The sequence below is a fragment of the Salvia splendens genome, chromosome 14 (assembly GCF_004379255.2).
Source record: "Salvia splendens isolate huo1 chromosome 14, SspV2, whole genome shotgun sequence".
Classification (NCBI taxonomy): Eukaryota; Viridiplantae; Streptophyta; class Magnoliopsida; order Lamiales; family Lamiaceae; genus Salvia; species Salvia splendens.
In genome coordinates, this window is record NC_056045.1 from 3,831,292 (window position 1) to 3,847,434 (window position 16,143).

Consider the following 16,143-nt stretch of genomic DNA (forward strand, 5'->3'; position numbering starts at 1 on the left):
TGTTCCGGAATTTCAAATTGAATTGAGTTGATTTGATTGGATAATTTAAGAGGTGGAAAGTCAAAAAGTCAATTTTTACGGATAGAAATGAATTTTCCACGTCAGAAAAGTCCAGTGACGTAAACGACACGTGATAAAATCCACTAGCTTTGTGTTTAAAAATGGCGTCATAAATTTGGAGGCATCTCTTTCTTCCGATAAACACGAATCCGCACCCCTATTTCTCCTCTCACGATTTCTGGAATTCGCAGATCGTATTTGGACACACAGGTAATTTAATTTCTGAACTCTTAACTTTTCTGTTCCGTTTCTCGTTTTTGATTTCGATAGCAGCAGCCATGATCCGATTGTTTTTGGATTGATTTTATACATATTCTTCCTCTTTCCCCTCGGATTTTGTTGCTTGTTTTGTTTTTGTTGCTTTTTCTGGCTTGAATGATTGATGTATGGATGATGAGGATGGAGATTCGCCAAAATAATATATTATCGATCTCAATTTTAATTTTCACCCGGTAATTACGATTATTATTCTTATCGACTGCACACTTTTGATTTGTAAGTAGAGTATTTATTTAGTTATTTTGCGGAGCTTTCGGAAAATCTGTTGATGTCGCTATATTCATAATTATGGGCTAGAAGCACTTCACCGAAGCTGAATTATGACTGTTATTTGACTTTACCACCCATTCGATTATATAACTTGGTTTGCAACCAAACTATTTTTTTTTTCCAATTGAATATAGATATTAAGGTGGATGGCTAAGATTATTTTAATACTTTTGCGTTTTCATCCATTTTTGTTTGCTTGAAGTGTACAAAGTCGAGCTTTAAATAGGGGTTTAGAATTATTAGCTGAGAAGTCTCTATCAAATTAGTATAACGTGAATGTTTTATTCAATCAAAATGCCCTTTCCTGGGCGAGATAGGCTGAGTGAGATAGGCTTCAGAGTTTAGTCATCATCTTAAGAAGGATAAATATTCTATCTTTTTGCTTTTTATGCTGAATTTCTGCATGTTTGTGTTTTTTCATTTGATAATGTTTTATAGTTCTGGTATCCATCCATTTCTGTTCTCGAGGTGTTGATTGTTTCAGTGTTTCTATTTGTTGACTAGTTGTCCATGGCATTAGGCAACACTCATCGAGCTATAAGAAAATGATGTATTGATATTAACTATCATAAACACGCGCAGAAACCTTGCTTGCTAGTCCTACTTATAGATACATATAGGAGTTATGTAGCCTTTGCTCCAATTTACGTGTTCATAAGACTAACCTTTTGGTAATTTGTCTTAAATCGTGTAGATCAATGTATTGTGTGGTGAAAACTAGTGAATGAAAATTAAGAGTCTTACTTTTGAGCAACTAACAAGATGTCTCTAACTTGGAATTTCAAATAAAACTGGACCGCGGGCGTGTTAAATTTAGGCCTCTTTTCACAATCACGTGAGGAATTCCTTCTACCTTTGTTTGGAAAGATCTATTAGTTGAAGTGGTGAATGAAATTTGTATAGTGTAATACTTGTAATTTTAAAGGATTTGAAGATACTGTTTAGCTTTCCTATACCTTATTTTCTGTCCTTCCTTTCTTTAACTCTTATCTTATCATCTTTGTATCCTGAAGTAGTTGGGATCTTTATGGGAAAGAATAATACTAGACTACTTTATTATATGTATCCAAACATGAAACATCTGCACCGAGATAACCCTTTTTTTCTTGGAGTGGTCTCATCCTGAGTTAAGATACTGTTTAGCTTTCATATGCCTCATTCTCTCTCCTCTCTTTCTTCAACTTTAACTTGTCATGTTTGTGAAATTATTTGAGAGGTATACATTGGATTGATTGGATGTACAATTACTAGAGGATACACATTGGTATTAGCATTTTCATATATCATCTTTACCTCTACAATCTTGTGTTAACACTGTTACTCCATATAGAATTATTCCTTCTAGTCAATGAGTAGTACTTGGACATACAAGTTTTATTCTGCTCTGCGCTATTCGTTTGGTGTTTCCTTATCCAAAGATTTGGTCAGCTTCTTTTCACGTTTCCCATTCTCCTTTATCTCAACATTTGCAGGACATAAGGTATCATTATATGGATAAAACAGAACCCAAGAAGGAACTCAGTGAGGATTCGACTCGTGAATCATTGATTGCGCTCTCTTATAGAGTACCTGAGAACGAACAACCTGCTGCAGAGTCTCCTAAAAATACCAGTGGCGAGAACGGTTGTGGCAACCCACACTTTGATGGAAAAGAGAAGCTTAGGACTGAGCTGATTTCCATCTCCTATTCATCATCACCCGATATGGAAGTCCGGCCGCTCTCACCTGTGGAGTTGGAGTTTGATGGTTAACGTTCGCTGCAGCTTCGCCCGCCAAAAGTTGCTTAACAACTTTTCTTCTGTGTGATTTTCTATGTAATAATGATTTGTGTTGCAAAACTTGTTATATCAACAAATCTTTTGTTCAATAGAGTGAACATGTTGTGGATACTTGTATTTTAACCCCCTTTTTATATAGTCATTATTAGAAATGAATAGTTTACTTCAGTACCATGTGGGATTAATCAGTCATAATTCGAAGAGATTTCTACATATATTTTGAAACTAAAATATGTTTTCATTGTATTATAAAAATAATATGTTAGTTCATCAAAATTTCAAATCAAATTAAATAAATCAATCACCCATCAGATTCACAAATTTAATTGACAAAAAAATAATTAACGATAACTACAACAAAAAGACACGACAAAATCAACATAAAATTATTGGAATCTTTGTTGTCACAATCAGCAAAATTTTTTTTTTTTAAAAGAATAAGTTCGAAACAATAAGTCTGACATGCATATTATTACATAATTTTTTTTAATGCTGCAACTCTTTTTAATTCGAATCATACCGATTTTAATTATCCGGGTTGGGTATGCGGTTTCTCAATATTCATTTTCAGCGCCCAATTTCAGAAGACAGAAAGCTCCAGTTCTCGGGTTTTTTCTTTTATTGTTCTAAAATAAAACTTAGATTCCGTGAGTGTACTTGACTTTTTTTTGTTCCGATTTTGGGAGAGACGCATGACCCTCATGCGTCTCTTTTTAATGAAACGCATGACGGAGATGCGTCTTTAAAGGAGACGCATAAGGGTCATACGTCTTTCTAACGACGCACAACCATCATGCGTCTTAGGGAGAGACGCATCTCCCTCATGCGTCTCTTATCCCATATATATGAAACCATTCTTAGTTGTTTCTCTTTTATAGAAACATCCTTGAATGTTTTATGTTTCACTTTCGATGTGGGACAAAATCATTCTTGGTTGTTTCTCTTTTATAGAGACATCCATGAATGTTTTATGTTTCACTTTCGATGTGAGATAAAATCATTCTTGGTTATTTCTTTTTATAGAGATATCCATGAATGTTTTATGTTTCACTTTCGATGTGGGACAAAATCATTCTTGATTGTTTCTCTTTTATAGAGACATCCATGTTTTATGTTTCACTTTCGATGTGGGATAAAATCATTCTTGGTTATTTCTCTTTTATAGAGATATCCATGAATGTTTTATGTTTCACTTTCGATGTGGGACAAAATCATTCTTGGTTGTTTCTCTTTTATAGAGACATCATTGAATGCTTTATGTTTCACTTTCGATGTGAGACAAAATCATATTTGGTTGTTTTATGTTTTATAGATACATCCAACACTTTTGCCTTTCTTAGGATCATCATTTGTCGCGTCCAACACTCTTATTTTATAGAATATTATTTTATTTTCTAACAGCCTCAAAATTCTTACCATCAAATATATTTTTTAATCAAAAATATTGGATGATTTTTAATAAAACAATTTAGCAATCGCACGCGGTGTGAGTTTATTTGTAATAAAGGACGAAAAATTAGTTGATTTTTATGGGATTTTTTTATAAAGGTGCCAAAAATAAATTACTAATTTCTCTTGAATTGATCTATTTTCAATAAATTTTTAATCACAAATGAACTCCTCTATGCTTTTTCTATGAATTATACTTTATCTATTCTATTAGAAATGAAACATTTCTTAAAATGTAAAATATCATCGTCTTTATTTTTCCTTTTTTTTACTTTATTCTCTTTTCACTTAATTTAAATAAATAAATATGAATTCTATGCCAAAAAAAATATTTCTAAATTAATAGGATGGAGAAAGTATATGCTTTTCTAAGTAAGAGATAACCAGATTTAATTCTTCTTAGCTCCAACAAAATCTATATTGGTTACAACAATGAACTACAAAAAATAAGTCTTGCTATGTCAAAATAATTAAGTCAAGATGGACTTTAAGATAAAATAAATGATATAGAATTAAGATAAAAATTCAGTAGTGTTGCTTGATTAGTAAAACAAGAATAAGAATAAAATAAATTAATTGTGTGATGGACTAGATTGTTCTATAAATTAAATGTGAAATGATATTTTTTGCCTTTATAATGAACTCATATAATTTCATGTGTTTTAATGTTTAATTGTACGAAATCATTGACTAATTAACGAAAATATATGTAAAATTACTTAATTAACGATTCAATAAGCTAAAAAGTTAATGAAAACTGTTAATTAAATTTATGGAAGGTTTAATTCATTGCTTGATTAATCAATAAGGTTGTGATAGTTAGATTAATTCTTATAATCCATTTCACAATTTCTCCAAGCCAAACATGCTTAACATGCTTAACTTTAGAATTCTTATAAGATGGACGCCAACAAATTAAAGAAGATGCATTTCTTCAAGAAAGATTTTGTCCCACATCGAAAGTGAAACATAAAATATTCAAGGATGTCTCTATAAAAGAAAAATAACCAAGAATGATTTTGTCCCACATCGAAAGTGAAACATAAAACATTCAAGGATGTCTCTACAAAAGAGAAACAATCAAGAATGATTTTGTTCCACATCGAAAGTGAAACATAAAACATTCAAGGATGTCTCTATAAAAGAGAAACAACCAAGAATGATTTTATCCCACATCGAAAGTGAAACATAAAACATTCAAGGATGTTTCTATAAAAGAGAAACAACCAAGAATGGTTTCATATATATGGGATAAGAGACGCATGAGGGAGATGCGTCTCTCCCTAAGACGCATGATGGTTGTGCGTCGTTAAAAAGACGCATGACCCTTATGCGTCTCCCTTAAAGACGCATCTCCGTCATGCGTTTCATTAAAAAGATACGCATGAGGGTCATGCGTCTCTCCCAAAATCGGAACAAAAAAAAAGTTCAGTACACTCACGGAATCTAAGTTTTATTTTAGAACAATAAAAGAAAAAAACCCCGGTTCTCTAACTACGGCGATTCACCCTCTTTCCCGTGGCTGCATAATTTTTAAGGTAAAAAATTTGTGTTTTTTTTCATATTCATTGATAAGTATACATGAATCTTCATTCTTAGAAATACTTCAGCCTCATACCCTTCTTTCAGAAATTTTCTGGATTTCAATAATATTAATCGAGAATCATTAATCGAATTCCCTTGATTGAGGTTTGCAGAAAATAGGCTTGACTATAGATGATATCAACGAATACCCGTTGATGCTAGGCTGTAGTGTGCGGAAAAACATGGTTCCGGTGTTGGGGTACTTAGAAAAGACTGGGATTCCGAGGGCGAGGATGGGGGAGTTTGTGAAAAACTATCCTCAGTGTCTCCACGGCAGTGTCGTGGTGGAGCTTGCTCCGGTTATAAAGTTTTTACGATGGCTTGATGTGGAGAAACAAGATATGGGCTATGTGTTGATGAAGTATCCGGAGTTGTTAGGCTTCAAGCTCGAGGGTACAATGAGTATGTCTGTTGCTTACTTGGTGAGCATTGGGGTTAATCCGAGGGACAATGGTCCGATGGTGACTCAGTATCCCTACATCTTGGGGATGAGAGTCGGGACGATGATTAAGCCCCTCGTGGATTATTTGGTTTCGTTGGGATTGCCCAAGAAGATCTTAGCTAGAATGTTTGAGAAGCGGGCCTATATTCTCGGCTATGATCTTGAGGAGACTGTGAAACCGAATGTGGATTGTTTGTTGAGTTTTGGTATCAAGAAGGAAGCACTTGCATCCATCATTGCTCAGTTTCCACAAATTCTCGGTTTGCCCTTGAAGGCGAAACTGTCCTCCTAACAGTACTTCTTCAACCTGAAGCTGAAGATCGACCCTGATGGGTTTGCTCGTGTTGTTGAGAAGATGCCACAGATCGTCAGTCTCAAACAAAACGTGATTATGAAACCAGTCGACTTCCTACTGGGACGGGGTATTAGTGCTGCTGACATGGCAAAGATGGTTGTCAAGTGTCCCCAACTAATTGCTCTTCAAGTCGGGCTAATGAAGAACAGTTACTACTATTTCAAGAGTGAGATGGGGAGGCCAGTGAAGGAGCTTGTCGAGTTTCCTGAATACTTCACTTACAGCTTAGAATCAAGGATCAAACCGCGTTACCAGAGGCTGCAGAGCAGGGGGATTAGATGCTCTCTGGCGTGGTTCCTCAATTGTAGCGATCAAAGATTTGAAGAGCGACTTCAAGGTGCATACATAGAAGCTGAAAGCTCTGGTCCATCTTTCACCTTAGGTGGGAAGTTAGAGCTTCCTGGGAATAATGATGTTGTATCGGAGGAAGATGAGAGTGATGATGAAATACTTTATAGGCATACCGTGTCATTGTAACCACGGTTTATGATCAAATTATCATGTATCTGTTACTGGTTTAGTAAGGATATGGATTTCAAATTTTCATCTTTTATATCAATCTGAAATTCTCTGTCCTTGTGATATGCTTCTTGTGTGTCGATGGCTATGATCTTCAACTCATTCTGCCAATTCATTTTGAAATAATACTACTGAAGGTTTGTTTGAATTTACAAAGTTATTTCGAATCTATAAAATACTGTACATGTAGTTGATGGTGTTTTTCATACAGCTTCCCCATTTTTTCCTTACGAGTGGAAGTTAATGATAAAACAGGATTCTGAAGTTTCCAGGCAAACTTTGGCTAGACTAATTATACTGGCACGGTGTTCTTCGTGCAAATTTGCTGCTTAATTTGGTGACGCTCACGGCTCATCGTATTTGCTTTTGTGGGTGTCGTCTTGACGCTGAGTTCTTCGTGCAAATTTCTTATGTACTTAACTTGGTGCTTGTTTGTTATCGAAGTTGTTCCCTATTCTAGCTAGATTTCATGTTTTTTGCATTTTTAGTTGGATGTTGCTGCCGTGGCGGGGTCGGCCTACCTCAATATCGGCTCCGGAAACTGTGGCGGATTTAAGGGGGCAGAATAAAGTAGAAAAGTGAATAAATGAGAGATAGTAATAAAGTAAGAGATAGAATGAAGTACGAAGAAAAAAGTGAGTTAATTATTATTATACCATATATAGAAATGAGTCAATTATTAACTAACTTTTCGAAATGGAAAAATGACTCAATTATAAAGGAACGAACGAAGTATTGCTTTGTCAGGTAAAATTCTCACAGATAGTATACTACTACTATTTAGCACTTTTGTACTCCATTTTTTTTATAAAATTAACAAAATATGCATTTTACTATTACACAAAAATTTACTGTATACCTTCTTTATACATATATATGCAGGGTTATGATCAACTGAGATTTTTTAAGCTAATTGAGAATTGAGATGCATTATCAGTCACTCATTTTTATTAAATTAGTGGTTCAGAATTTGCCACATAGAATATATTTTTAGATTAATTAATTATGAAATGGCAGAATGGTAATTTAAGTTTTAATTATGATTCTTCCGTGAGCAGCACCCCTCTATGGACGATCTCCTTCATCTGCGAATCGAGCAGGAGCACTCTCTCTCTCAGCATCTTATCGGTCTTCTCCTTATCGATCCGCAGCCGCTCGACCTTTTCTCGGATTGCGTTCAGTTCCTCCGCGAGAGAAGCATCGAAGGAATCAAACTCGATTTGAAATTGGATACAGGGGTGGAGTAGATATTCTCCTTGTTACTCTGATCTATTTCACCCCAAAAAACAGCTGCGTGATTTGGATTTGGATTTAGGATTGTGGCGGAAGGAGTCGACGCGGCTCCTTCAAGCGAGATGTGAAAGGTTTTGGGCCATCCACAACGTTGTTCCTATACCGTTCCTTAAACTACTATTTGCGGGCCCCACTGTACTTTTTTACTCCATTCCTTAACTAAGGAACAGAACTTGCAACCCTCTATTCCTTATCCGTTTCTTAACCGTTCCATAAATTATTATTCATTCAATTTCATTTTTTATTTTTATTTCCAACCCAATTCAATTAAAACAAACACACTTCATTAAAAAAACACAATTAAAATCCTAAAAAATTAAACGTTGCATAATTTAAAATACAAATTTAAAGAAAATAAAAAAAAACTACTACGCCGGCGAATCATCCCCCGAAGGCGGTCGAGGTGGAGGGGGAGTCGGAAGGCTAAGTTGTGCTGCCATATGTACAATTCCGTTCCACCAGGCCGCGTATTGGGAGGGCGAGAAGCGGGAAGTGTCCGCCATTGTGGGGGTCATGTACACCGCCATAAGGGTGTCCGAGCCTCCCCCCGAGCCCGATCGAGAGCCCGCCTAGCTTGATCCGCCTCGGCCCTTCCTCGCTCTAGCCGCCTTCGTCTCTTGCGGCCGACGGCGCCCACGGCTGGATCCATCGTCATCGTCGGCCGTACCCGCAAACTCCTGCGGTGCACCCTCTTGTCCGCCGCTGCCCTCACCGGTGTCACTAGACGAGTATTGGCCACTCGCCGTGTGCTTCGTGCGCTTTGAGGTTGAGCCCGAGCTGGAGCGGACACCGCCGGCCCACCTTTCCTCTTCCTTGACGATCTGCCAAATATCAACATATTTGAATTGTTTACCGGTGTCCTGGTTGTAGACGCGCAAAGCCGCCTTCAGAATGTCGGCTCCTGAAGCTCCGCTTTGGTAGTGCGCCGCTTCGGTCGAGTAGATGCCGCAGAATATTTTGACCTGTTTGTCGACTCGGCCAAAGTGAGAGCGGAGCATTGTATATGTGCGCTTCCGGGACCCTTCCGGCTTAATCTGGTGGTAGATCTCGGTGACCTTTTCCCAGAAGCGCTTGTGGGCTTGTTGATTCCCGACGATGGGATCGTACGAGACGGTGATCCAGGCGTTGTACACCGCCATCGTTTCGTTGTTGCTGTACGGATGCCGGCCTAGATCCTCCTCTTCTTCCTCCTCCTCCTCCTCGCCCGCCTCCGACTCCGCCCTGGAGCTTCCACCGCCTCAGCCTCCTCGCCCGCCTCGGCCTCCTCCCAGAGTGGGTTCAACGGGGAAATCCTCCCGAATCTGGGATAATCCATGCGAATACCGCAGGACGGAGGGTCGAGCGTATGCATCCATGTCGAAAGTGGGTGGTTGGTACCCACCCGGCGTCGCCGAACCCTGGGTGTCCGGCGTCGACGAACTAGAACCACCCAGTGTGTTGTACATGGTCTCCCAATCTTTAAACGTGTTGAGATCCTACCCGCCGGAGCAGCCACCGCCGAAGTTGCCGTTGCTGGACATTTTTTGATGAGACGTTAGATGAAAATTGGAAAAGAAATGAAGCTGATTTAGGAAGAATAGATGTGTAGTTGTGTGTGAAATAAGGATGAATTAGGAGTATTTATAAAGTAAAAAATAAAAATAATAAAAAAAGGAAAAAACGGATATAAAACAGTAATATTACCGTTTACACATTTTTATTTTTTATAAATTCGATTTTTTTAAAAAAAAGATTTATTGCGTCATAAATGACGACGCTCACTCGCGGGCCGGCGAGTGGGCGTCACGCACGACACAGGGGCGCGCTACGTCGCCGAAGTGCATGGCGACACAGCCCGTGCCGCGTCTTGCGAAGACGGCACATGGCACGACATGGGCACGGAACGCATGGCCGCAATGCGTCGCGCGCCCGTTTCGTTCCTCCGGCACGAAACGCGCGTTGCGGATGCTCTTGGGGGTCACATACCAGAAGAAGGTTTAATTTGATGATTTGACGATTTTTCTTATTCTCATCTCCGATTTCCAGATGATTTATCTCTTTCTTCAGATTTTGTAGGAGAAAGAGTATAGAGAAACGGCTGAGGCTTTCGATGAGAAGAAGGAAAAGGCGCAGCTCCTCGTGAAATTAGCAGAGGTAGATGAAGCTCTTGCTTTACTAATTTCAATTTTTGCAGATTTGTTGTTGGCGTTGTTTGATTTTTGCAATTGGTGAGTGAAAGCGAGAAACTGAGATCGAGTAAACTAGAGAAAATCGGGTTTATAGGCTACTTTGCCACTAAAATAACGAAAATGTACCCATTTTATTATCTCTTCCATAAATAGGAAAAACGTCACCATGGTTGGCGTGTCTATAAGTAAAAACGCCAACATAGTTGGCGTTTTATAACGTCGTCGTATTTTAGTCGTATTTTCTCCAAATACAGTTAAGTTAAAACACGCCAACTTGGTTGGCGTGTTACGTGAAAAAATGCCAACTATGTTGGCGTGTTTAACAGATATAGATGCCTATGGTGTTGGCGTGTTTAACAGATATAAACGCAGAAGGCGTCTTTTCTCAAAAACGCCTACCATGTTGGACTTTTATACTTCGCTCTTTCCTTCAAATTTTTATACTTTGCTTTTCTAAAAAATGCTTGCGTTTGATACTTTGCTCTTCCCATCACCAACATTACTTCTGATTAAACTATCCCCTCTCTCACTAGAAACCCCCTCCACCACCACACCACTCAATTCTCCAACTTTCCCATCAGCATTCACAACTTCCTCAGTTGGATTAGTACTATCTGAAGAATTAACACCATCAACAAACAAATTCTTGTTTTTACCAAAAGGGGTGGAGCTAGAATTGGAACTATCCTCTCTCTCACTAGAAACTCCCTCCACCACCACACCACTCAATTATCCAACTTTCTCATCAAAATTCACAACTTCCCACAGTTGGATTAGTACTATCCGAAACATTAACACCATCAATAAACAGATTCTTGGTATTACCAAAAGGGGTGGAGCTAGAATTTGCAGTTAGCAAACTACCTTCGCTCTCCGCCGCCACGTCAGCAGCAACAGCTGCAGATGAAGAAGAAGAATTGCCACCGCCCACATAGCTTTCATCCATTGAGATTGAATTTATCATATCCGAAGAAGCGTTGCTGAATGCTTCGGAGCTCTCCACGCCGAGATTCTGGGCGCCCAAATGAATGGAAGCGGGGTGAAGCAGAAGATGACGGAGATGATTAATCGTGAAGAGGAGGAGACTAAGAACTTGATGGGTTTCACAGAGAAGCTTTTTTGCTTCTCCATAACTGAATTAGCTTCTCCATAAAAACGCCAATGAAGGTGGTGTGTTTCAGAAAAGACGCCAGCGAGGGTGGCTTTTTTCAGAAAAGACGGCAATCAGGTGGGCGTCTCTTATAAAAACGCTAATCGGGTGGGCGAGTCAATACAGAATGAGTGTTTTTGTCGGCAAAAATTTGAAGGAAATAGCGAAGTATAAAACGGCAACATGGTAAGCGTTTTTGAGAAAAGACGCCTTCCACGTAGGCGTCTATATCTGTTAAACAGGCCAACACCATAGGCGTCTATATCTGTTAAACACGCCAACATAGTTGGCGTTTTTTCACGTAACACGCCAACCAAGTTGGCGTGTTTTAACTTAACTGTATTTGGAGAAAATACGACGACAATATAAAACGCCAATTATGTTGGCGTTTTTACTTATAGACACGCCAACGATGGTGGCGTTTTTCCCATTTATGGAAGGGATAACAAAATGGGTACATTTTCGTTATTTTAGTGGCAAAGTAGCCTATAAACCCGATTTTCTCAGTAAACTATATCTAACTATATCTCAATTTCATCAGCAATAGCTGTTCTCAATTTCAGACCTGTCTCACTGATTTTGATTTTTGAAGGATAAATACTTCTACAGTAAAGAGAGGTTTTGTTTCTGCATATATTTCCTAGATCTGAGGCTTTTTTGTTATTTTTTAGTTGTTGACATTTTATGCGAGTTGTTGACATTTGATATTCTCTGTATTAAAATGTGAATTATAAGTGTTATTTTTTAGTTGTTGACATTTTAATACGGGCTGTTGACATTTGATATTCTCAGTATTGATATGTGAGTTATAAGTGTTACTTGTTAGTTGTTGACATTTAATACGAGTTGTTGACATTTGATATTCTCGGTATTGATATGCGAATTATAAGTGTTATTTTTTAGTTGTTAACATTTTAATACGAGTTGTTGACATTTGATATTCTCGGTATTGATATGCGAATTATAAATGTTATTTTTTAGTTGTTAACATTTTAATACGAGTTGTTGACATTTGATATTCTCGGTATTGATATGCGAATTATAAATGTTATTTTTTAGTAATTGACATTTTAATACGAGTTGTTGACATTTGATATTCTCGGTATTCAAATGTGAATTTTAAATGTTATTTTTTAGTAGTTGACATTTTAATACGAGTTGTTGACATTTGATATTCTCGGTATTCAAATGTGAATTATAAGTATTATTTTTTGGTTGTTGACATTTTAATGCGAGTTGTTGACATTTGATATTCTTGGTATTGATATGTGAATTATAAGTATTACTCCCTCCGTCCCCCAAAATTCGTCACAATTTGACCCGGCACGGGTTTTAATAAATGTAATAGAAAGTGGGTTGAAAAAGTTGGTGGCATGTGGGTCCTACTTTTATATATTAGTTTTATAATAAAATGTGAGTGTGAATGAGTTAGTGGAATGTAGGGTCCACTACCAAAAATGGTAAAAGTGAAAGGTGACAAATTTTTAGGGACGGACGAAAAAGGAAATAGGTGACAAATTTTCAGGGACGGAGGGAGTATTTTTTAGTTGTTGACATTTTAATGCGAGTTGTTGACATTTGATATTATCAGTATTCATATGTGAATTGTTGACATTTTAAAACGAGTTGTTGGCATTTGATATTCTCGATATTGATATGTGAATTATAAGTGTTATTTTTTAGTTGTTGACATTTTAATACGAGTTGTTGACATTTGATATTCTCGGTATTCAAATTGAATTGTAAGTGTTATTTTTTAGTTGTTGACATTTTAATACGAGTTGTTGACATTTGATATTCTCGCTATTCAAATGTGAATTATAAGTGTTATTTTTTAGTTGTTGACATTTTAATACGAGCTGTTGACATTTGTTATTTTTGCTATTGAAATGAAATGACGATAATACCCCTAATTGACATAATCTGCTTGCATTTGACATTTAGAAATGAGTGGCTGAAAATGCATCTCAATTATCAATTAAGCTAAAAAATCTCAACGTAACATGACCCTATATATTCATATGATATTTACTGTTTTAGTGCTCACAGTATTTGGCACTTTTGTAATTCGATTTTTTTTTGTAAAAGTACAAAATATACATATTATTAATGATTGACTTTCTTCTTTTGACCTTTTTACTCGTGATAACGAAGATCTATTAATTTTATGTTGATTTTTTCAGTTTATTCTTTAGTAATTATCGTTATTCTTTTTTTGTTTTATTCTATTGATTATAAATTTGATAGGGGATTGATTTATTTAAGTATGATTTAAAGTTTTGATAAACTAAGAGCATCTCCAAGGGGAGAGGTAAATGGAGAGGTAAACTCTTATAACTACCATATTTAACTTTATCCATGAAAAATCATTCTCTAAGTGGAAAGGTATTTGAGAAGGTATTATACCTTGGAGAGGTATCTTTACCTCTCCACTAATGGAGAGGTAAAATCTTATAACTACCATATTTATTTTCTTTTCATGAAAAATCATTCTCCAAGAGAGAAGGTATTTGAGAAAGTATTATACATTTATGTTTTGGAATGTATTTTGTATTATTATTTAATTTTTAAAATTAATTTACCTTTTTATATACCTTTTTCCTTTGAAATGTGTTAATTTTTGAAAGAGTATATTTCACTTTTTGAGAAGATAAATAGAGGATATATCTCTTTCATTTATCTTTCCTCCTTGAAGATGCTCTAACAAACTAGTGGTGACGAACAACCCCAATCATTTGAAAATTGACTATATAATTAATTACTCCCTAGTATCCCAGTCTGCAAATAAGAGTCATGTTTTCCATTTTAATCCGTCCACAAATATGAATTTCGATTCAGTTTTACTAGTAGTGGTAATAGGGTCCCACATTTTATTCACATTTAAATTTCGTGATCATTTTAACTCATTAATTTACCTTATACTTATTCCGGGAGGCGCAAGTGCAGCCACCCCAACAAAATGGCAAAGCTCAAAGCTGAACTTAAGAATGTTGTTGGAGATAAAAGCATTGTGGAAGGATCCGACATCTCCAAACCCACAATCAATGAAGTGTTGCGATTTCACCCTGTTGCGCCTCTATTGGGCTCACGTGTGGCTGGGGAGGACACCCAAGTAAATGGTCCAACAACACAAAGGTAATTGTCAACTTTTGGGCAATTACAAGAGATCCAAGCATATGGAAGAATCCTGAATCATTTGAGCCAGAAAGGTTTTTAGACAAGGACATAAATTTCGAGGGCCAACATTTTGAGTTCATTCCATTTGGATCGGGGAAAAGAATTTGCTCTTAATTTTATATTTTAATTATTTCTATTTAGTTACTTTTTTAATGTCAAAAGGCCAAAACCTTCCAGGTTTATTTAATTAATTTTACTCTATCCATTATATTTTCTTCAAATACCCCCTTCTTCCAATTAATTCATTTCTCTAACAAATAGTAATTACAATAAGAATAAACTTGAATATGAACACTTATTAATTTAATACTATTATTATATAGTACTGTTTCTTTGTATTTTGGGTACCATCTAACAACTATATATATGAACCACATTTATTTATTTTTTGGTAATTTTATAATTTACACGTATGAATTTGGAAGAAAATTTCTAAAAGTTTGTTACAAAGAAAGTTTAGAAATAATAAATATATACTCCATTACCATAAGGATGAAACAAAATACAGGTAATGTGTTAAATAGATAGGCTAGGAAGCACATAATTAGTAAGTACTCCATTTGGGTTTTAAATTTTATATGTGAAAAGAAGAGAAGTGGAGTATATGTTAAGGATGATGAAGGTTAATCATCAAAAACACATGCAACCAAAAACACACACACACACCAAATCGCGCCAGCAACACTGTAGCAAGAAAAGAAAGATGGGCGATAGGGAGATGAAGATCGACATGACTTTCGAAGCGATTCTGGCTTCAAGAAAAAGGAAGCTTGGGTCAGATATGGCAAAGGGCTCAAATCATCAAGAAGATGGTGGTGGTAATCCCAGAAATCTGGAGTTGATTCGCCTACTTAAGGATGATGGAAATGAGGGGCTCTTGGGCACGTCTAATGAAGAAGCAGATGCTGGAAATCCCATCTTGCATCCTCTTCAAGAAGATGATATCGGTAATCCTAGAAACCCTAGTTTATTTGATAATGGAGAAAGGGGGGAGTTGGGCATGTCTAATCAATAAGAAGATGGTGAAAACCAAATCTTGCTTCCCCTTTTCTAGAAAAGGGCTGTTGGGAACAAAAAGTGAAGAGGATGTTGGAAACCCAAAGGCTTCTCTTCAGGTGCAAGATGATGCTTATGGCAATCCTAGTCCACTTGTTCTATTTGATGATGGAGAAAAGGGGCGGTCGAGCATGTCTAATCAAGAACAAGATGGTGGAAGCCCAATCTTGCTTCCCCTTTTCGACGATGGTGGAGAAAAGGGGATGCTGGGAACAAAAAGTGAAGAAGAAGATGCAAGAAAGACTTCTCTTCAAGTTCAAGATTATGCTTCTGGTAATCTTACAACCCCTATTTTGCATTCTTTTTCCTCTAATGATAATATTAATAGATAAACTTAATTTTGTAACGGAAATATCTACATGTTACGTAAAATTGTCTGGAATTAGACATGAGAAAATATCTAAATATTTTAGTAGAATTCTTTAGAATATACTCTCTCCGTCCCTTAAATTTTGTCACACTTTAACCGGGCACAACTTTTTAAGAAGTGTAATGAAAAGTGAGTTGAAAAAGTTAATCAAGAGTGGGTCATACTTTTATATATTAGTTTTATAATAAAATGT

General features: G+C 36.6%; 1 long non-coding RNA gene and 1 pseudogene across 1 annotated transcript; both read left to right on the forward strand.

Annotated features, from left to right (window-relative positions):
• Window positions 1-174: 174 nt before the first annotated feature.
• On the forward strand, window positions 175-2,550 carry LOC121763249. Its single transcript, XR_006042414.1, has 2 exons — window positions 175-270; window positions 2,082-2,550. It is a non-coding gene; the product is annotated as an uncharacterized LOC121763249 (long non-coding RNA).
• Window positions 2,551-4,183: 1,633 nt separating this feature from the next.
• LOC121764039 lies at window positions 4,184-6,776 on the forward strand (annotated as a pseudogene).
• The last annotated feature ends 9,367 nt before the right edge of the window (window positions 6,777-16,143 follow it).